The sequence below is a fragment of the Carassius gibelio genome, chromosome B19 (genome assembly GCF_023724105.1).
Source record: "Carassius gibelio isolate Cgi1373 ecotype wild population from Czech Republic chromosome B19, carGib1.2-hapl.c, whole genome shotgun sequence".
Lineage (NCBI taxonomy): Eukaryota > Metazoa > Chordata > Actinopteri > Cypriniformes > Cyprinidae > Carassius > Carassius gibelio.
Genome location: NC_068414.1, coordinates 16029160 through 16051211, shown reverse-complemented (window position 1 = coordinate 16051211; position 22052 = coordinate 16029160). Strand labels below are relative to the sequence as shown.

At 36.8% G+C, this 22052-nt stretch overlaps 1 long non-coding RNA gene across 1 annotated transcript in view; it reads left to right on the top strand.

The window, feature by feature from the left end:
- LOC127978569 (uncharacterized) overlaps positions 1 to 22052 on the top strand; it is a 118272-nt gene that overhangs the window by 76694 nt on the left and 19526 nt on the right. Inside the window, exon 4 of the long non-coding RNA XR_008158548.1 lies at positions 21565 to 21655. This is a non-coding gene — a long non-coding RNA (uncharacterized LOC127978569). The remainder of the gene's footprint in view (positions 1 to 21564; positions 21656 to 22052) is intronic.

Sequence of the window (22052 nt, the reverse complement as noted above, 5' to 3'; positions counted from 1 at the left end):
TTGATTATGCCCACTGGAATTGGTGCCCATGCGGCCTACACAAGCTAAAGTAGAGCTACTCTCCATGTCGAAAAGTCTTGACCCTGATTAACTGAATGATTAATGTGAAGTTGAGAGTTGCTGTTTTGATGTAGAGATGTAATGAGAGGGGATGCGTTCACCTTGCCCTAGGCCTCGCTGGGAGGTAGATGGACCAGATGCACATCCAATCCGATACCTCAGTCAATGTTTGGCTTTCTTTAAAGATGAATGCTCTACGAGACTGGATTCAAAACACACACCTCCCATTCCTCACCGGGAGTCAACATTTGATCATAGAGCAAATATCAGCTTGTGCAGAATTCATTTTAAAACTGAACTCCAACATACAGGTCTGGAAATATAATAATAATATTAGTAATGTTATGGAAAGTTTGTGAGTTCGATCTGATAACCCCGGTTAGTCTTGCACGACCTGTGTAGCGCAGAGTGAAATGTTTGTTTGTGGTCACTGTTGTGTGGTCAAGTGTTGTTTTCTATCTGAGTTCAATTCAGTCCCTGGATGGATGACCTTGTTTTACCCACATGTCTGTCAGATGTGCAGACACAACACAGACACAACACGGTATGATTGAGTGTGTGTGTGCTTGTGAGCATGCATTAAGGGCTTTCATTTTGACCTAGTTTGACTTGCCACTTGTGTTAGCTTCAAACCTACTGACCCCCATCACCCAGAGTAAATCTGCCACTGCCACTGTCTGCATCAGTCAAAGCTGTGTTTCAGTGCACATACACACAAACCACTCACTCAGCCTTCAATCCCCTGACCACAGTTCAACCACAAACGGCAGACAAAACAGCAGCGGAATCCGCACCATATTGGGAAAAGGGAGTTTAAACCTCATTCAGGTGTTTTTTGGTGGAGCCAAGATCAAAGAGAAGAAACAAGATTGAACAGAATATGCAGTCATACATTAAAGGAATGGTTTACCCAAACAAATGAAAACATGCTGAAAATTTTGTCACCCTCAGGCCATCCAACTGATTTATAAAGAGAACTTTAGCATTGCATCACCTGCTCACAAAGTGTCATCTGCAGTGAATGGGTGCCTTCAGAATGAGAATCCAAACAACTGATAAAAACATCCCAATAATCTACAAATAATGCAAGAATGTCACCAACTCTTTGTTTTTGATAAAATCAACAGTTTATTTTTTTACTTCAACCCGTTGTTTAAAGCTAAAATATGAGTCCTTTGTCCGTAATATTGCTTGCTGCAGTGAATCAGGAGAGAAATATGCACAGATCAAGCTGTGTTTACAACTGAAAACAGTCTAAGACAGTTGTTTAAAAAAATATGTCGATGGATTTTGATGTGAGAGGACAACAGTGGATGGAGTTTTTCACTAAAGGAGGTGTTATTATGGATAGAGGACTGGTGTTTTAGTAAGAATATGGTTTAAATTACAAATACAGCTTTTCACTTCACAAGACTCTAACTGATGGACTAGAGTCTTGTGGATAATTGTGATGTTTTTATCAGCTGTTTGGACTCTCATTCTGACGGCACCCATCCATTGGTTATCATGTGAGGCAATGCTAAACTTTTCAAAATCTGTTCTAATGAAGAAGAAAAAAAATATCTACATCTTGTATACATTTTCCTCAGATTGTCATTGTTGTGTGAACTCTTCCTTTAATCTTCAACATTCCGGCCATCTTCATCTTTGTTTTCATTTCATAGTTATTTGTTTATTCACTGGCTTCACGTTTCCATCTTCCATCTTAAATTCCCTATACACTTAATTAAATTATCACTTCTGTTTACATTAACAAGTACTTTGCCTCACTGACACCCAGCCAATGGCATGCTAATGTGATTTACCTAAGCAGAACATGTTTCTGGAATAACATCCTGGAATAGCATGCATACCAGACAGTCAGATTGCAGCATTGGGTTTAGGGCTGCGTTTAGGGGCTTCTACAGCATTCTTTTCAACCTAACATTGTATTCTGTTTGTGGGATGTAAAATCAGTAACAAACTTACCTACTTTGTTTATTCATTTATTTTCTTACTTACATTTCTAAGGTAATATTTATGCATTTTATTCCTCACAGTTCATTTAGGTGTTTACCATACAATTCACTATATTCACTGTATTTTTTTTTTTTTTAACTTTGTTACATGTTGTTTCTAAGGGCCATATATATATTTTGGACACTGAGGCGGATACAAATTGAGCAGGTACCTCTTACCAGGTATTGCACTGGGATAAGTTTAGGGCTGTGATTGTTTGATAAGGACATTGTTACAGGACTAAGGGTGTTCATCTGAGATCATTTCATACTTGGGTAAATCATGTTGTGCCCATTGGGCACAGTGTCACTTTTATAGCTCACTGATGCATAAAATTGTCACTGTGTTTTACACAGATGTGCAGTATGTATAAAGTATGACAGAAGAAATTAATGATTATTTCATCACATTTGGCGTTTGCGTGACTCTTTTGTATGTCTAGAGGCAGGACATGATATTTGCATGTGCTGTCCTACATGTTTGCCATGCGCAGTGTATGATGTAGTTCACAGACACTTTTGTTTCTTACATACATGCACATAAAGTTTCTGTAAACTTCCTCTTACTCTGTTTTTCTTTCCTCTTGTGTTTTCTGTCTGGTTGGTTATGGTCATTAATCTTCCTCTAATGTCTGAGAGTTTACTGTAGTCATGGGAGCAACTCCGCTCCTGTTTTATTATTTCTTTATTTTTTTAAGAAGCCATTTCACCCAATTGCATCATAACTTTAGATAAGGGTCATTTCTCTGGCTCCCGGTATTCCCTTTGTCGCTGATGACTTTAGCCATTCATTAAAGTGACTTGACCTTCATCCATTAATAATCTGTGTGTCTCTCAGCGTTGGACTCCTCCTGCTCGGGTCAGTTAGGCACAGACGTTATGTGTACCAATATGTAAATTAGTCTACCTGGAAGGAGTTATGAAATGAAAACACTTTCTTCATGTTTACTGAAGAACCTAATATTTGTAATACATTTCCCCTCTGTGTGTTACTGCAAGTGGAAGTAGGGATATTACAGTTAATGTGTTTGGTTTTAAAACTCCAAAATTACTTCATAACCTGGTTACACATTATTATTACTTCAATGAAGGCTCCAGTGATTTCTGGGATGCTGTTAAAACAAACCAGAGCAGATCTCCAGTGATCATTTGCTGGAGGCCAGACCATACCCTCAGAGCATGTTTAGTCAAAAACTGGAGAACTTTATAAGATCATCCTGGAAAACCCTGTGAGTATTAATAAACAATTAAACTTAAAGTCATCTATAGGAGAAAATTGTCTATAATCGTATGGTCAAATAAATTATGTGTCAGTTTAGCACAATCAGTTTAAAAAGTGTCACTATTGATATTTTGAAAATGTATCTACATTTTTTTTTTGTAAGGCCTATGCAGTTATTTACTTGACTTTTATTTTAATTTTTTTAAGTAATTTTGTGAATAATTTGAGGGGTATGGACAAGTCCCTCTGGATTAGCCCTCAGAGTACGGATAAAACTGTACATGTAAATACAACTACCAAATTGTCAAAGGGTTACTTTGTAACATATGTACTGTAATACATTCAGTGCTGCATAAGATGTGACGTAGCAAGGCCAACGTCTATGATTATTTGCGAGAGCTGATCCTCAGCTGAACGCTCAAACTCACCGTCTGGAAAATGTACCCTGCAGAAACACTCTTGGCCCATGTATATGACCTAGTAAGAAGGATTTCTGATCATGGCTAAAGCACTGCCTTTTGGAGAGGTGCATTTTGGCTGACATCTCTTGAAATTGCCTCCTCATGTCTTTCTTATCTAATTCAAAAGTCCTTTTCCAAGAGATTTTCTTGCAAAAGGCAGCCAACCAGATTTCCTTGCCAAATTGCATGCTCCATGCTTTTTAAGTCGGGGCAAAATGTCATGCACTTATTTTTTTTGGATCCCTACTGTAGTTTTATTGACTGGCTCTTATGTTATCAGAGCTGCACAGCCTGACTGCAACCCTCTAGAGGCATCAGGCATTTGGGCAGAGACTCTCAGGTACAATGCCGGCTGGCCTAGACAGTTCAATCAAATAATTATGGAGCTTTGCCCACTCTTAGCATGAGCTAATGAATGGAAATGACTGATTTGTATGCGGCCTGTACGCATGGCTTAAGTAGTACTGACCTGATAAGTACTAAAGCTCTCACCCCGCGGTGATGAACTTCTTTCACATTGGGTGAAGATGGAAGCATTGTTTGAATGAATGTGCTCCAAGACCGGTCTGCTTTTACAGGAATTTTAAGCGGTACTGCTGAAAGGTGCACATCAATAATACTTACTGCTGATTTAACGGCTGGAAACATGTTGAAGCTCGGCCGCTGGGATTTGAAGTGTACGCTGCCTCGTATTTAACTTTTGAAGTATATGCATTGCCCTAAATTACATTCAAAGAGGTCACTGGTTTTTCTTGGAAGTGCTCCATAATCATTACCATAGTACACAGAGCTCAGATGACCTTTAAAAACCGTGGATAGTTTGTCCTCGTTTGTCAGAAGGAAACCAAATAACAGTTTCCTCTTGAAGCTATCTCAAACCTAGAGAGCTATTGGATGACCTCTGACCTTTGGAAATGTTATAGTCACCCAGCAGACTGAATCAGAGACTAAAAAAGAAAAAGCATTCTTCTGGGATCCAGATATCTGATGTTCCGCTGCAATCAGGGCTGCTTGCAGTCAAAGCCACAAGTGCTGCATTGACCCTACTCACAGTACTAATGCTGTGCAGACCAGCACTTCTATTTTTAGAAATAAGGACACATAGCAGTGAACGTATTATTGGCCCCTGCATACATCTGCTGCTGAGCGGACTTGAGAGCAATGATGTTCCCTCTGTGAAAAATCTTGGATTTTAATAATTTAGTAATTCAATTTATATGGCTCTTTATACAGTACATGTTCATTCCACAATCATTAAATGATAAAGAATGAAATAGTGACTGACAGGGTTGGCTTGTTATTAAAAAAAATTTTTTCCTCTAGAAAGACAAAAGTGTTAACTTTATATTGTTTTGTTTAAATGTTAATATATTTCATTCACAAATGTTACATTTTGAAAGCAGCACTGCAGCATATTATCTTAAAAATGAGGTAGACTTATATAATTTAATGTATATTGTATAAAGGCATAATGTGAAAATCAGTAAAAATTCAAATTCAATTATTTTTTTTTTCATTATTATTATTTTTTATTTTTTCAGTTTTAATTTTTCTGGATTCTGTTTTCTTTTTTCCATTTGAATTTTTTTCATTTTTTTTTCTTTTTTTTCTCAACTCCTTTTTAATAGTTAAATGACATTGTATTAGTTAAAAAGCATGTCTAATTATTTAAAATCATAAAACTTATACATTTTCACATCATTTTGTTTTATTTATTTATTTATTTTTTAACCAAATTCTGTTTTATAATGTCTAACTATTTGAATGCATAAAACAACTTAATTTATTAAATTAATTTTTTCGTAAAGTAGCCTTATGATTTTTTCCCCCTCAGAAATTCTGTGTTGTGTATTTACTAGAGGTGGGCATAGAATAATTTTTTTTTAATCTAGATGAATCTCACGGTGATCTTGAAATGAATCTAGATTAATCTAGATTAAAATGGCTCATTCAAATTCTCATTCGAATTCTGCCGATGGCATTCAGAATATGTGTGTTACCCAAATAAAATTGACAAACAGTAAGTCTTTGAGAAGGGGTTTATCAAGCTAGGTGGTGCATTAGAACATTGAGTCCGTGCTGCACCACATACGTAACGCACATAGACTTCATACGCACTGCAGACGGAGTATGTGTGAAACAGGCATGAGCAGGGCCGTAGCTGGAGTCAGCGGGGACCCGGTGAAGGTTGTACCAGTGGGCCCTGAATGAAATTGTTTAATTTGTATGTCCGTTCATTTTTATTTATTTGTGCTATTTACACAATGTTTAGGTTTTTTTCAAGTTTAGGTGTTAAGGTACAGAAACCAAATAATTAAATGTAAAATAGCACTGGATAGTCTTCAATGTAAAAATGAAATATACAATCAAACCTACATTTATTCAGACACCATCATCATTTCTCAAATTATTACAGTTTTGCTATATATACATATAAAAAATATATATCTGGTGTCTGAATAATTTTTGGTTTTACTGTTAAAACTACAAAGTAGTCAAGAGCAGTGAGTGATTTTCATTTTCATTTTCTTGGATTTACATTACAGCAGCCAGCAGCTAAATTAGGCGCAGTCACTTTAAGAGATGATGAACGCATCCAATATAATACACATCCCATTTTTTTCATCAACTGTTTACTTTCACTTAAGAAATAACTGACAGTTTTTTTTCGAGCATAATTTCCAAGGTGGATACTTTGACATATTTTGTATGTAGTTGTCGGCACAAGAGCAAAAAGAAGCAAATTCGATGTTCTAGTGTTTTGAGACGCCTTTCTCTGCTTGAGCCCTGTACACCAGAACACGCAAGTACTGAATTGGGCTCTTTCACATCTTTTTGTTTGTTCAAACTGCGGTTTGTATTTGTTCGTTCAGGAGCAGGAGGGACTTTGCAGAAGAGAGCTCGGTTCAGTGTCGCTGTCCGTGATACACATGTCTCTCTCTCTCTCCGGACCGAACACAGCGCGCAATAACCAGCTCTGTTCAGCTTTTCCGCGTCTTGTGTTTGGATGCTTTAATGTTTAAATCGACAACCGGTACGGCTTAAAAAGAAGTGAAAAAGATAAGCTTTCACAGCAGTGACCCGTCAACTGTCCTAAGCACCTTTTTAGGCTGGCCTCAGCCAGTCGGTTATATAAAATATCAAGGTGAAAGTCATCATAGCTTGCTTAGACCCAGCTCCTAACCCAACTTTGAGAATAGATTAACGGCGATATTTTTTTTATCGCCAGATAAGAGTCTCGCGTTAACGCCGATAACGGCCCACCACTAGTATTTACATTTTTCTGGTTATCAATTGAAGGCATACAACATTAATTTCATTTATTTTTTTATTTTTTAATTATTGAACATTAATCAAACTCTAAATAGTATATGTGCTACTACCATTGAATTGAGATGAATGGGAATATTGATGCATAGCTTTCTGCAAGCGTCCTTAAGTAATACTTATTCTAATGAATATTCTATTATTTATTTATTTATTTATTGGACAACAAATGTCATTATTTCAAATCAGTTTTAACTGTATAGACAATCTGAAAGGTACTATATATTTATGTGCTAAAAGCTATATATTTGTACTTTATTTACCCCTAAATTGTACATATTAATGTCTTAAAGGTACATACCTGTGTAAATAATTAAAACAATTACATTTTAGTATGTTAAAAGTAAGTATTTGTGACTGAAGTACTAGTAACTTTTGAAAAGGTAGGGTACCGCCGCAGTGACAGTTTCATACCTCTTTTTCAGAGAGTGTTTGTGGTTTTTTAAGGGAGGAAGTTTGTATTCCCTCGTTCTTTAAAGAGAGCGTATATGTTTGTGTGTGTTTGTGTGTCTGCCATCTGAACGTGCCTGTGCATGTTTGTGAGTATTTATGCAAGTGCATGTGTGAGTGTGTGTTTGTGGTTTACTGGTTTGCAGCATAGATGGACAGTTAGATAAGCCCCTCATGTTGACACTAGGGTTGAGCATCTCAAACACACACAGTTAGTCAGATAAGTCCCTCATGTCAGCAGGAAGCTACAGAGAGAACACACTGACGCACTGACATAATGACAGTTGGGGGTGCACTGTCTCACTCTCAAACAGAGATAATCTAACTGAAAACAGACGCACATGGGTCAGGGCCAGGAATACTTACCATAATGAATAATAATCAGTCCTGTGCTGCATTTTAAGCATCTGAAAATAAAGTTTTAAATTAGATCAGACTCCGTCGTAATAGGCTGTTTGTGTTTGTAAGGATTATGCAGGCTGTGTGTGACACATCCAGTGTGTGATATACTGTAGTGCCCTGTGGACCAACTAGACTTTCCCAGCCAAGTTGAGGGTGTCATATCATAAGGGATCATTTTTCCACAATCTTTTCAGATAACGGTTTATTGTACTGTGGAACAATTTTGTAACATTCAGAACTCAATACACCTATTCCAAAAGACTTTTTATTGAAACTATAAAAATTTATTTTTACTACAACTCTCTGACACCGTGTGTAGCACCTAGAGCTCTGTATTTGCTTCACACCTGATTTCAGAAAAGAATGGCCGAAAGTTATCTGTAGCAAGATCATTTCGTTTCGGTGTGCTCTTAACCATTTAAGCAGCACAGAATGATTTGTGAATGTTGCAGTGTAATTCTAGCCTGGTAATCCCAAACTCTGCTACTTCACTTTGCTTCGTAGACAGAGTCTGGAAGGGCATAACTGACAAGTGTTTACTTTCTCATGGTGGGGCACTTGTCTGAAGTTTAAAATCATTGGTTACCCGTAAGCCAATCACATAACGTTTGGTTATGACGTGTGTTATTCACCAGCTCAGCCGCCTCAAACTTCCACTGTAAACACAGGAATGCTGCGAAACCAGAACCATCGAGCAAGGTCCGCTGCCTCTTTAACCTGATCCTCTGTGAGAGCAACTAAGGGGGACACAATCACTATTATCGCCTTGCCGGACTTTTGCCTCCCCAGTTTCTCGCAGACGATCGGTAAAAGTTGATAAATTTTCCCAAAACCTGTCAGGACTCGGGAGTAGGGCCACAACATCACCTCCATTAAAAATGTGAAACAAGCACTCTTCTTGTTCGGGCTTTAGTTGGCAAACGGCTGGAATATTCTCCACAACAGAGCGAATAGCATCCCATGTCTCCGTGTCCTCTGTCGTTTTCGATTCTCCTAACCTAAACTACAATCTTAAATTCACCTCCTATGCTTAGTTTAGCGTTTACGTCACGGCTCTCAGCCCGCCCTCTGTTCGTCGATTGGCCAGCTGTTTTGGAGATGGAGGAAAACTGGGAGATACTTCGCTATCGCAAGGCGGCAAGGAAGTCGACCGGAAGTTGAAGTTGCTGACGTCATCAAGCTTAGTTTGAGTCTGCGCGTCAGAAATGGAAGTGCTAAAAATAGCTAAAAATGGGCTTCACTTGTCTCAATTGAGTTCTATGGGGTCGCTGTGTCCATTTCTTTTACTGTCTATGGCTATCTCAGACTGAGTACAGAAGTGAACTGAAATTGAGCGGAAGTACAAAGTCTGATGTAGTCAGGCAAGTCTAATTGAGGCTTTGCAAAAAAAACTGTTATTGAAGGCCAGGGCAATTTAAACCAGTATATCGGCTTGAAAGCATGCCTGCAACTTTCAAATGTGTGGAAAAGACAGGTATTTCATCACAAAACCACAAAACAAGCTCATGCAAATATGAAATGTGCTGTTTTCATTCTCGCATATATTAATTATTCACTAATCAAGATTAATTTTAACACTTTAAATTTAGCTTTTTGACTCTTTTTGACTCAGTATTTTTTTTATCCGTTTGAACTATATTAATGTAATGTTAACTAAATATACATTTTATTTTAAAATACGCATGCATTCTCTTTTAATGGTGTGCATATAATATTCTGAAAACATCTCTGCTTATATTTCTCATCATGTCAATTTTAAATTACATAAATCACTTAATGGTAGCCTGTATTTTCAATTAAAAAAATTGAAATTTGACAAAAGTTATGTAGTTTGCATTACTTTATACAGTCATGCCCACAAATATTGGCACCCTTGGCAAATATGATCAAATAAGGCTGTGAAAATTAATCTGCATTGTTGATGTTTTTGATGTTTTATTTGAAAAATTCACAAAAATGTATCCTTTCATTGGATAATAAGAATTTAAAATGGGGGGAAATAAACAGCTCAAAACTGTCTCCTATAATGCCTGATGAGGTTAGAGAACACCTGACAAGAGATCAGAGACCATTCCTTCATCCAGATTCACTCCAGACCCTTCAGATTCCCAGCTTCTCCTCTTCAGTTCACTCCTCTCATGTTCTGTAGGGTTCAGGTCAGAGGACTGGAATGGCTATAGCAGAAGCTTGGTTTTGAGCTCAGTGACCCATTTCGGTGTTGTTTTTGAGGTTTGTGTTTGGATTATTGTACAGTTGAATGATCCAAACATGGCCCATTATAAGATTTCTAACAGAGTCAGTCACTTTTTGATTTTTTATCTGTTGGTATTTAATAGAATCCATGATGCCATGAGTCTAAACAAGATGTCCAGGACCTCCAGCAGAAATATAGGCCCACAACATCATAAATACTTCTGTATATTTAATTGTACACATGGGGTACTTTTTATCCCTGTTTTCACCAAACCCATCTTGAGTGTTTACTGCTAAAAAGCTCATTTTTAGTTTCATCTGATCATAGAAGCCAGACCCATTTGAAGTTCCAGTCGTGTCTGATAACTGAATATGCTTTAGTTTGTTTTTGGATGAGCTAGGAGAATTTTTCTTAAAACCCTCCCAAACAACATGTGTTGATGTACAGTAGGTTCTGTTTGACAACTTTTTTAAAGGTTTTCTGAACCAGAAACTCAACTATTTTCTGCAATTCTCCAGCTGTGATGCTTGGAGAGTCTTTAGCCACTCAAACTGACCTCCTCACCATGCATTAGGACGATATAGACACACATCCTCTTCCAGGCAGTTTTCTAACATTTTCTGTTGATTGGAAATTCTTAATTATCGTCCTGATGGTGGAAATGGGAATTGTCACTGCTCAAGCTCTTTTCTTAAAGCCACTTCACCAATTTGTGAAGCTCAATCATCTTTTGCTGCACATCAAAAATATATTCTTTGGTTTTTCTGATTGTGAGGGATGATTAAGGGCATTTGGGCTTTGTTTTCCCTCCACTTTATATTTCTTTATATATCCTTCACTGAAATTGGTTTAATGTATTTAGCAACATCTTATTTATAGTTTGTAGTGTATGTGACTTATTTTTTAAAGACTGACTTGCTTTGGTGACCTTCTTTAAATTATTGAATAGCTTACAGTTTTCTCAACAACAACAAACAAAAAGGAAAAGGAAAAAAAAAACTTTGGAAATGGCATGTAGAGCAAATCAGCAATGGAAAAAGTAATGGGCTTCAGAGGTGCCACAAAGATTTCCACAACATTTTGTGCAATGTTAAACTTTCAGACAGTTTGTGAAATGCATTGGTTTTTTCATGTATTTTCTTTATTCTCAATAACCTCTGTTACCCCAACATGTCTCCCATCTGGAGAACATTTCCCTGCCTCACCACGGCCCTGTTAAACACAATCTTTCTTCTTCCTCCCCGTCTCTCTCTTTCTCTCTTGCTCTCTCTCTCTCTCTCTCTCTCTCTCTCTTTCCCTTCAACTTCCTCCTCAGTTTCAGTGACAGGCATATGTTAGGGTGGAGCGTCCGTGTGCTTTGCAGAAGTGCTGGACACTTTTTTTAAGGCATGAAATGGCACCTTTTCAAATGAGCCAGGAAACAGTTTCATCCTTCTCGCAGACCTTTAGTCTATTTTTTAGTTAGACGTTTTTGCAAGCTTGCTAAGTCAGCTGGTGTTCTGAATATATTCCTCCAAACAGAGCATGCATCTGGAAATCTTTTAATCATGCTCGTGTACACACTCTGAGAACTTCGGCCTGTCAAGGCTTACCCTTAAAGAGACAGTACACCCTTGTTTCCGTACACTGAAAGTCAACAGAAAAAATAAATCAAAAATGATTTCATTAATGTATACAAATTATTTTCCTACCATATACTAATTACACTGCTATTTTGAGCTTTCCTTCCACCCATATGTCGTAACTTCACGACTATACCAATTGTATTGCACATTTTGCATTTATAAACCAAAAATCGGTGACAAATCACTGATATTTTACTTTGTCTTTGACTTTATCTTATCTGAAGAACTTCTTTTCATTTGTTCTGAAGTACTTTGGCGCAGTGGTACTTTGAAAATGTGTATATTTACATAAGAAAACTGATCCATAAACATGAATAAAATGTCTTTATATATGAACAAATTAAAATGCAACCTTTGCAAAGGTGTGTGTGTGTGTGCATGGGTCTGTTGCATGGGTTACTTTTATGGTATATTTTAGTCAGATTTAGCTTTTTAATGCTTGTCTGTGACCTGGAAAAGTTTTGTCGTTTTCCTCTGGAACTGTTTTTCATGACTGTTTTACATTAGAGTCTAAATGGTACAGCTGTTAGGACTATCATGGGTTTAATCAACGCAAAAGAGGTTTTCTTAGGCTTTCAAACACGAAGCTTGCGTGACTACATTTGTTATTTAACAACATCAACCCTGACACACACACACACACACACACACAAGCACACACAGGGTTTGTGTCAGTTAATAGCTTCCCAACACGTCACGATCTGAAGATTATGCTCGCTAACAGAACACTTTGCAGCTGCACTTGTAGAGCTGCACATAAGCCACTGTACCACATGTACACAAACTCTCCTCTGAGTAGCTGTCAGTTACACAATCAAGGCTTTAACTTAGACTTTGCTTGTGTTGTAAAGAATAATTCAGCATGCACAGGTTTATTTCAACTCAATGAAACCTCATGTTGGGGAAAGCTAAACCTTTCCATAAAGGTGTGCTGTACTGTACACACAGCAGAAGAGTGTGTGGATACTTGCTTTAAATTGCAAATGCTTGAGTTATATTTCAGAAAATGCAAAAATCACATGATTTAGTAAACCATTGCAAAAAAGTATATTTAAAATAAAGTATATAAAATTGCTAAAAAGTATATAAAAGTAAAAAAGTTTATACTGTGATATTCTTTTGAAAAATTTCAAGTTTATTATATATTATTTTATATATGCATGCATATGTCTTAAGTCACTGGGGTATATTTTTAGCAATAGCCAAAAAACACATTGTATGGGTCAACATTATGCCAAAAATCATTGGTATAGTAAATATCATGTTCCATGAAGATATTGTGCAAATTTTCTACTGTAAATATATCAAAACTTGATTAGTAACATGTAAAGAATTCATTTGGACAATTTATAGGCGATTTTCTCAGTATTTAGATTTTTTTAATTTTTTAAATTTTTTTATGCACTCTCAAATTCCAAATTTTCAAATAGATGTATCTCAGACAGATATTGTCCAAACCTAATAAAACATACATCAATGAAAAGCTTATTTATTCCGCTTTCAGACTATGTATAAATCTCAATTAGAAAAAAAAAATATTACACTTAAGACTGGTTTCGTGGTCCAGGGTCGTGTGTGTGTGTGATTTAAAATTACAAAAAATAATTTTTGCAAAATATACTATTTTTTTCTTAAATGAGAAGAAATAAAGAGATGTATAATAATAATAACAGAAAACAAATAAAATCACACAAATAATGAAGCAATGTATGGGCCATAAGCTTACATTGCATTCCATTTTATATATATATATATATATATATATATATATATATATATATATATATATATATATATATATATATATATATATATATATATATATATATATATATATATATATATATATATATATATATATATACATAATATTAGATTGATTAATTTTAAGTTACCTTGTAATGTAGGCTGCACTGAACACCCCACATGAATCATACCCAACATCTACATTGCACTATTCATTACACAAAGCGTTTATAGCAGTTTGTGTGCAGCTATTCTATACATTACACACAGGGTGGAGTGATTGAATTCAACTTAAAGAGAAACATATGCAGGCTGACAGCACAGCTAAAGCATTCAAGTGTTCTCCATAATCCACTGAGCTCATACTCACTGTTACACTATACTGAGATATCCTATCCAAGCATCACACCAATCAGACGCTGTCAGGGATATTATGAAGCGAGTGTGAGTGAGCCGCTTGCGCCTCAATCAGATATGCAGACTTGATATCTTCACTCGGGCTGGTTATTGTTTCACAATAGCTCACCAGAGTCAGGTCAGTTCATCGCTTTTAGTGAATTGGTTTCCTGCATAGCAGCGCACACACAAACGTTACAGTTTATGCAAACAGGGTCCACCTGCAGGCCGTTTTAACAGCACACCGCAGAGACTGAGAGACAGACAGGCGAAGACTCCGGCCTGGAAAATCTGTCCTGTTTTGTCAGTCATTCGGTGCTTGTGGTTTCTCCAGAGTCTGAATCAACACGATTGGTTTGTTGAGAGCGGCCCAGTCTGATTGATCCTGACATCTGGAACTGCCCTAGCTTATACAAGAAGTACATATGGACATTCCCCCAAAAATGAAAATTCTGTCATCATTTGCTCTCCCTCCTGATCCAAACCTGTAGAATTTAATTTCTTCTGTTGAACATAAAAGAAGATATTTTGAAAAATGACAGATGACCATAGCCATTGTCCTCCAAAGTAATGTCTATTTTGTGGAAGTCCATGACTACAGTACCATCAACTTTCAAGAATTTAAATTTTTGGGTAAACTTTCCCTTAAAGTCTGTAGGAGGCCACAAACATGGCAGAAATTCATAATCATGTACTTGTGCTCTTTTTCAAAAAAATGTAAATGTATTTATTAAATGTGCTTCAAGTCTTATGAAGCCATTCAATAGCATTGTATTAGGTTTTTCGCTGCAAATATTCAGTGAGCGGTTCATTTGAGAACTGCTTTAAATGGATCACTGAGTCTGTGAGTCACATCAGTGAATGAATTGTTCTTCTGAGCCAGTATGACTGAATAATTCATTTATGAATTAGTCTGAAAGATTCATTTATGATTCATTCGCAACTCAAGAGTCCAACTGGAACTCAGCAGTTCACTGCAGGGGAAGATTATCAGTGAATAAGATTTAGTTTGTTCCTTACAAAATGATACAGACATATGGACCACTTTCATATTTCGTTTTTATTCAATAAAATGAAATAAAATGAAATAATATAAATAATCGTCTTCAAAATATTTTTTTAGATGAATATCCCTCAGCTGACTCTTAAATTATCTCTCAGTCTCTGCAGAGTAGCCCAGGTCTCGCTCTCTCCTTCACAAACACACGGTCTGTCCTCTATTTCAATGGCTCTTTTGTGTTTTCTTGCTCTACAGTAAGTGAGCACTGATCCCCAGTGGGACAGTTAAGAGTGAGAGAGGAGTTAATGAACTTTCCCTCTCAGGGTCGTGATCAGAACTGAGGGAAACCTCTCTCTCACTCAGGGAAAGGCCTCCCAAATCAAGCCCACTTCATCACAAAACTCATTAATCTACACAGACACAACACCAGCTCTCCTGTAACGCCTGAGGACGCTCAATAGGAGAGAAAGCCAATGGAATGTGACACAAAAGGAGGAGAAGGTGCGGAGATAACAGGGAGAATATCGCAAGAACTTTTTTTTTTTTTTTTTCACTTTTCTTCAAATTCCTTTTTATGTTTTAATTAGGGCCTTCGGTTTAACATGTTAACTGAATTAGTTAAGAAAAATAACATGACTAAAATATTTTAACGCAGTTAACGTACTGACCCCGCTCGCAGACCTGTACATCATCATGCATTTCATACAGCTGACTGTTAACAAATATAATTCAGGATAGCAACTCCATAAATGCAGTTATGTTCTAATATTCTATATATAGTGGCAAATATAAAATAACTAATATATATTATATATATATATATATATATATATATATATATATATATATATATATATATATATATATATACTCACACACACACACACACACACACATATATATATATATATATATATATATATGTATATATATATATATATATATATATAAGGAATCACCTAAAATAAGCATATTAAAATAGTTTCTGAAGGATCAGGTGACACTCAACTGGAGTAATAATGCTGAAAATTCAGCTTTGCATCACAGGAATAAACTATTTTAAAAAATATATTCACATGGAAAACTTTTATTATGAACTTTAATAATATTTCACAATAAGACTGCTTTCGCTGTATGTTTGTTCAAATAAATGTAGGACTGGTGAGCATAAGAAACAATAGGAAGTAAAAAAAAATCTCCATAAAGAGTTTTGAAATGTAGTTTACATCATTTTTTTTCTGATTTATGGAGTCTATATTGCAAAAGATTGTTTTGATAAAAAGTTTTACAGTGCATTTTGAGCTTTTGTTCTTCAGAGTTTAATGCAGTTCATGTGGTGAAAATAATCTCAGAGCCAAAACTCCAGTCACTCCTACCTTATTACATTCATGACGTGCAGCTGCAGTCTCCTTGTGCAGGCAGTGTGAGTTGCAGTAACCTGTTAATATGGGTGCTGAAATAAATTTGCATTGCTATTGCATCTGGTGTGTGAAACAGACCTTAGAGTGATGGAAGGATTTCAAGGGAGTTTTGTCATGTAACTAAATGTAACTAAATGTCAACAATGAAACCATCCTTCACTCAAGTGTCTTAAAAGTTTGCCAAGTAGCTCATTATAACGGTTTAATTGGTATTATACATTACCTTCAGTGATATAAAGGGCTCAGGATTCTTTAAGAGCTAAAGAGAAGATATCCTCCTCTTGACATCTGACCTTTGAGGTGAGTTTACCCGCAGCTGATTCAGAATGGCAATGTGTCAATTAAGGTTTAATGACAGATATTTTCATCAACTAGATTTATGGTTGCTGCATCTCAAGGGCTTTACTCGGGAAAAGTCATATATTTACTATTATGCAAAAGGCCCTTTAATTTGTGCATCCATGCAGCAGAGGAGACTGGAGTTAGCTGTCACTGTTTCTGCTCGAGTAAATATTCAGAATAGGCTTAGATTTTAAGTCAGTTTCTGTCTATAGATACAGTAGCTCCAAGCCTTGGTTGTAAATTAGCCATTGAACATTTCCACCATTATCATCAATAAAATACAATTAAATGAACATGCATTGACCTTTTGTGATAACATACAGTGCCAGATATATAAGCGAGAACTATATTGTTCAAATTGTATGGAGTACCATTAAACAGCATATGAATGAGTTTTCAGTCAAATTTAATCAGTAAAACATCAATTCAACATAAAAAAAATCCAAGTACAAAAGTTAAAAAAATACTGTAAACATACATAAGTGGATGATTCTGACCTGCACATTTTTATACAATTATGAATTCAATCCAATTTGAAAATGTCAAACTTGTACTACAAACCTGTTTTTTATCCCAGCCAGTTTGTAAACAGATTAATACAGGGTTTCCATGGGTCTTAAATAAGCCTTAACAATTCTTAATTTACTATTGCACAAAATAAAAAAAATAAAATTAAGTGATACAAATATTTTTCAGAGCAGGAAACCTTTTTCCTGTTTTTCTGAAGCTACATGCAGATAGCTTTGTTCCTGTTTTATTCAAAAACACACTTTATTTTGACCAATTCTCTCAGAAGACAAGATGCATCTTGATTTAGAACAGCGCTTTTTGTAGTTTAATCAGAAGTTACAGTAATAGTTATTTCTATATTCTAGTTCAAATTAATTTAAAAGTAGTCCCTAGACATTTACATTTAGGGAACATATTGCCCTGTTGTGTTCACTTAAATTTATTCCAATACATTTTCTTTACTTGGTCTTAAATAGGTCTTAAACAAGTCCGCAGAAACCCTGTACTAACTTAGAAGACTTTTATCATCTTTTTATGATAACAAAATGAAAACATGGCTTTTCTTTCTCTGAAGCGAACTCTCTCACGTGTTATTTCCATGTGGAATCGCAGGTGCTTTGTCCAGTGCAAAGTGCTGCATGTGCAATAATGTCTATGAACTGAATCAGTCAGATGAAAGAAGCCCCAGGGCTGTCTGATCTAGGTGATCCAAGTACAACGCAGGAGTTTCCTATTGTTGCGAGTGATAAATGCTGTATATGATCCCTCCCACTGTACATTTGGTATGTTCCCCATTTGCCTCATAAACAACATTTTTGAGTGACCTTCAACGTGCCGAGCCAGCATAAAATATGCATTTAAAAGGAATTGCTGAAATAAATATAGGGGCCTAGGTGGAGATTGCTTCTTTTGTACTGAGTTAGGCATGTACATGCATCACTGTCTACACACGTGTGCCCGAGCCTGCTGCCCTTTCATTTGCAGCCAAATTAAGTGTGTTCAGCACATAAATAAATGCAACCTGCACGCTGCATGACAGTCGCAGCTGCTTATTACACTGCAGCTTTGTCACATTGTTATCCGCACTTCCTGTAAAAAAAAAACAGCACAGCCGTGCATGCAACTTGAGATGGCGTAAAATGATTACGGCTACCTGAATCCCGTCCTCACCTCCGTCAGCGCGGTGTCTGGTGTTTGTCCATGGGAGAGACATCAGTCACAACACTGAGACCTGTCCTTGTCCACTACTGAGTGCTTCAAAATCGGCACCTTCGCTTAATAGGCTTTGGGAATTGTGCTCGGCCACCCGATGTAGATGGCTGTTTATATTTGTGAAATGTAATAAAGTCGGCAGTTTTATTGGACGGTGATCCCTTTTGTGCTGAAATTGAGTTTTCTGGACTTGGCCCTTCATGCCCTCTTTCTCTAACAGTGATTTCATTTTGCAGATGTGATATGTTTTGCGCTAATGAAATGCATGTTAGGAGATGTCTCCTGTTGGCCCTGAGAGATGGAGATGACTGCTATTGAGTGACAGGACTGGTGTTAGCTGAATATATGGGTATTATGTGCCATCCGCTGTCCTCTGTCTGCAGACTGGCTAGACTCACTGCATACTAAAAGTGTCTCTGCCTGAGTATTTGACATTAGAAGTCATGGGAAAATCACTGCTTCAATAATAACAGTAACAAACAATAACAGATTCAAAGTTATAATAATTATAAAATAATTGAATAACGTCTATAACTCACTTTAAATGTCTAAAACAATACACAGATTTTTTTTCATTGTCTGATTTGATGTTTTTGTTTTGCTTTGCTTTGTTTGTTTTGTTTCTTATTTGTTTTTGCTGTTGTTTTGGGAGTTTTGTGTTTGGTTTTATGTTGCTTTTATGCTGTTGTTTTATTTTGTTTTTCTTTCCTTTTACGTTTTTTTTTTCTTTGCTTATAAGTTTTTGATTTGTTTTTGATTCTCTATATTTGTGTTTTGTTTGTTTGTTTTTGCTTTGCTATGTTTGATTTTTTTTTTTTTTTTTTTTGCTTTGATGTTTATTGTTTTGTTGTGGTGTTTTCTTTTGTGTTTTTCGTGTTTTGTTTTATTGTTTTATGCTTTGCTTTTCTTTGCTTTGTTGCCCCATCAAAACAGTCACATATTCAAATATTAAGCACTTTTAATCCACCATGTAAAAAACCTGAATGAGACTGCCACAGCAATGCAGCATTGCCTCCATCAGGTGAGTGACAGCCTTAGTAAAGTGGGTCGAAATGGCACGCAGCTGTTAATGTCAGCCAGAGTTTATGTCAGATAAAGAATTAATAATGCCATCAGTGGGTTTATTTGTGTGCAGAAATATTTCATTGCTCTTTAATGAGGCTGCATGTCACAAGTGTAAACTTAATTGATATGTGTTTAGGAATTTAGAACTCCCACACCAAATAGCTTTTATGGATCACATTCTCTCACGAAAGTTAATTACCAATATACTTTTATAATGTAACTGTGGGAATATACAGCCTGTCTGAAAGAGACCCGGTGATAAAAGACCTGGTAAAACATTCCTTCCTGATAATGTTTTCTGGCAGTTGGTTTTAATTTGTCATTATGACTGGTATGACTTGGAAAACAGTCTAGCGATGCATTTGCATTAAGTCGCTGGGTGAACATCCAGTGATTTCGATGTCAGCATGTTACAAAGATGCATGGGGAAAGTTTTAAATGCTGCTGAAGGGACAGGTGTTTCACATTTGCTTGTTTAAGTCATTTCATGTTTCTGCAGTGGCAGATTTTGATGAGCTCCAGAATGTGTGTTTTTTTTTTTTTCTTAGTGTAGACATATGTGCATCTGTGTCGAATCATGGACGTTAGCATTTTACTTTCATACTAGTGTCCCCTACATAAGACAATAAGCTACTCAAGGCAATATATATATATTATCATTGTTATTATTAAGAATAACATTAATCCTACAAATAATCTAGTTTAATATAATACTTAATATATCATCTGCAGTAATTATGAATTATATATATATGTGCATGTGTGGAAAAGTAAAATGTGCAATAGTCATTTATCAGTAATTATCATAATAAAATGAAAGATGAATTGTCTAATTGTTTATAGTGGTCAAGCAATGTACAGTACAGTTCTATATTGGCTAAATACTATTAAATTAATCTGTAAATGTGACTTATCCAGTTTGTTTTATGATGATTATCAATGACTATTGCATAGTTTATTCCCTCAAATCTATTTGTAATCTATTTTCCAATGTAAACACTTAATATGATTGTCCAAATATTAATTATGCAAAAATCTAAATAGCACAATCAATATCTACTCTTGTGGATTAGACTCTACACAGCACTAATGATAATAAACAGCCTCTGTCAGAAAGAGCCTGACTCAAAAACTGCATGTACATGCATTTAGAAAGCACATCACAAGCACTCCAGTTGCGTTTTTACATTACATAACAGTTGGCACAGGTTCACAGCCTCCAGATTATTGGGTTTTCATATTTGCTGGTTTTGAAGCATAGGTTTAGAACCTTTCCGTTGTTGAGAAAGAAGACTATACATCCTGCTATTCTTGCGCGGTATATAGAAAGCATCTCTGTGGACTCATAGATCGTACATGCACGATCACACACAAAGGGTCATTCAGTTGTAGAAAATTACATAGCAAACACCTTGGATTATGTGAATGGAGGTTATTTCTGTGGCACGTTACAACCGCGAGCGAGTGAGAAAGAGAATAATAGAGGCATATGAGACAAGCAGGTCCAGCAAGAAGGGTTAGTATGACAGAGGGCACTCTGAAGAGGGCTATGGTTGGACGGGCTGATGCACAAAAAGATAAGAGGTAGATAACAAGGGATGTATATGAAGCCTGAGTTTGGCTGATCTCTTGATCTTGTCAGCTGGGTGATGCTACAGATGAGCAGCGTATCCCAGCGTCCTCTCGAAATCCGTCTTCCCCTCTCTGCTGTCAGCAGGCCATCTCCGCTGTTCTTATGGGCCTAACTGGGCTTTAGCGCTGGCATGGGAAGCTCACACCAACTGATTGCTGTGAATTAGGGAGTTCTCCTCTAACACCCCTCACTGCTGCAGTCTCAGTGACAGCTGCAATGACATTCGCCCACTGACATCCCACTGTCAGCCATCAACCAGCCCTGAAACTCAATGTTAACAAAGTGTTCGGATGTAACCGAGGAAGCGGCCAGCTGTTGTGTGTTTGCATTTGGGTACGGGATGTTAGGTATGTACTGTAAAATGAACGTGTGTGCGAGTTCTCCGGTGGTGCTCATTAGCAAGCCCAAGCCGATTCCGGCTGCTCCTCACCTGGTTCAGGCTGTCAAAAGAGGATTATCAAATATTCACTGGCTTATGTAGATCTGCTCTGCCTTTTTCAGATCTAGAGGGAGAGAGAGAGGGGAGCGATCGAGGAGACGCATCAGGATACCAGCCTGCCTGGAGCTGCACCCAAACATCAAGGGAGTCTGGGTAATGACCTGAACTCTGCTGTACCTCCCTATTCCACTTTCTTCTGCTCTGTTCCTTGTCGCTCGGATGTACCTGCCAGGAAAGTTTCCTCATTTGAGCAAAGACACATGAGCAGACGTAAGCACATGGCAGTTTAGGGATAATCCTGCATTTTCAGGTCATCATGACTGAGCAGTGAACCCTGTTTCCAAATGAAAGTGTACTATAATCCCTCCCCCCCCCCCCCCCCCCCCCAAAAAAAGAGTCTGGATTTAGCATTCCTTCAACTCTCTCTCTACTCTCTCACTATCTTTCTTTTCCCTTCCACTTCCCTTTTCCATGATGAGATGGAAACTTTAAGTGGAGAACACATGCCCCAGATCATAACTGGCACAGGTGCAGAGAAACCTACTCAGCG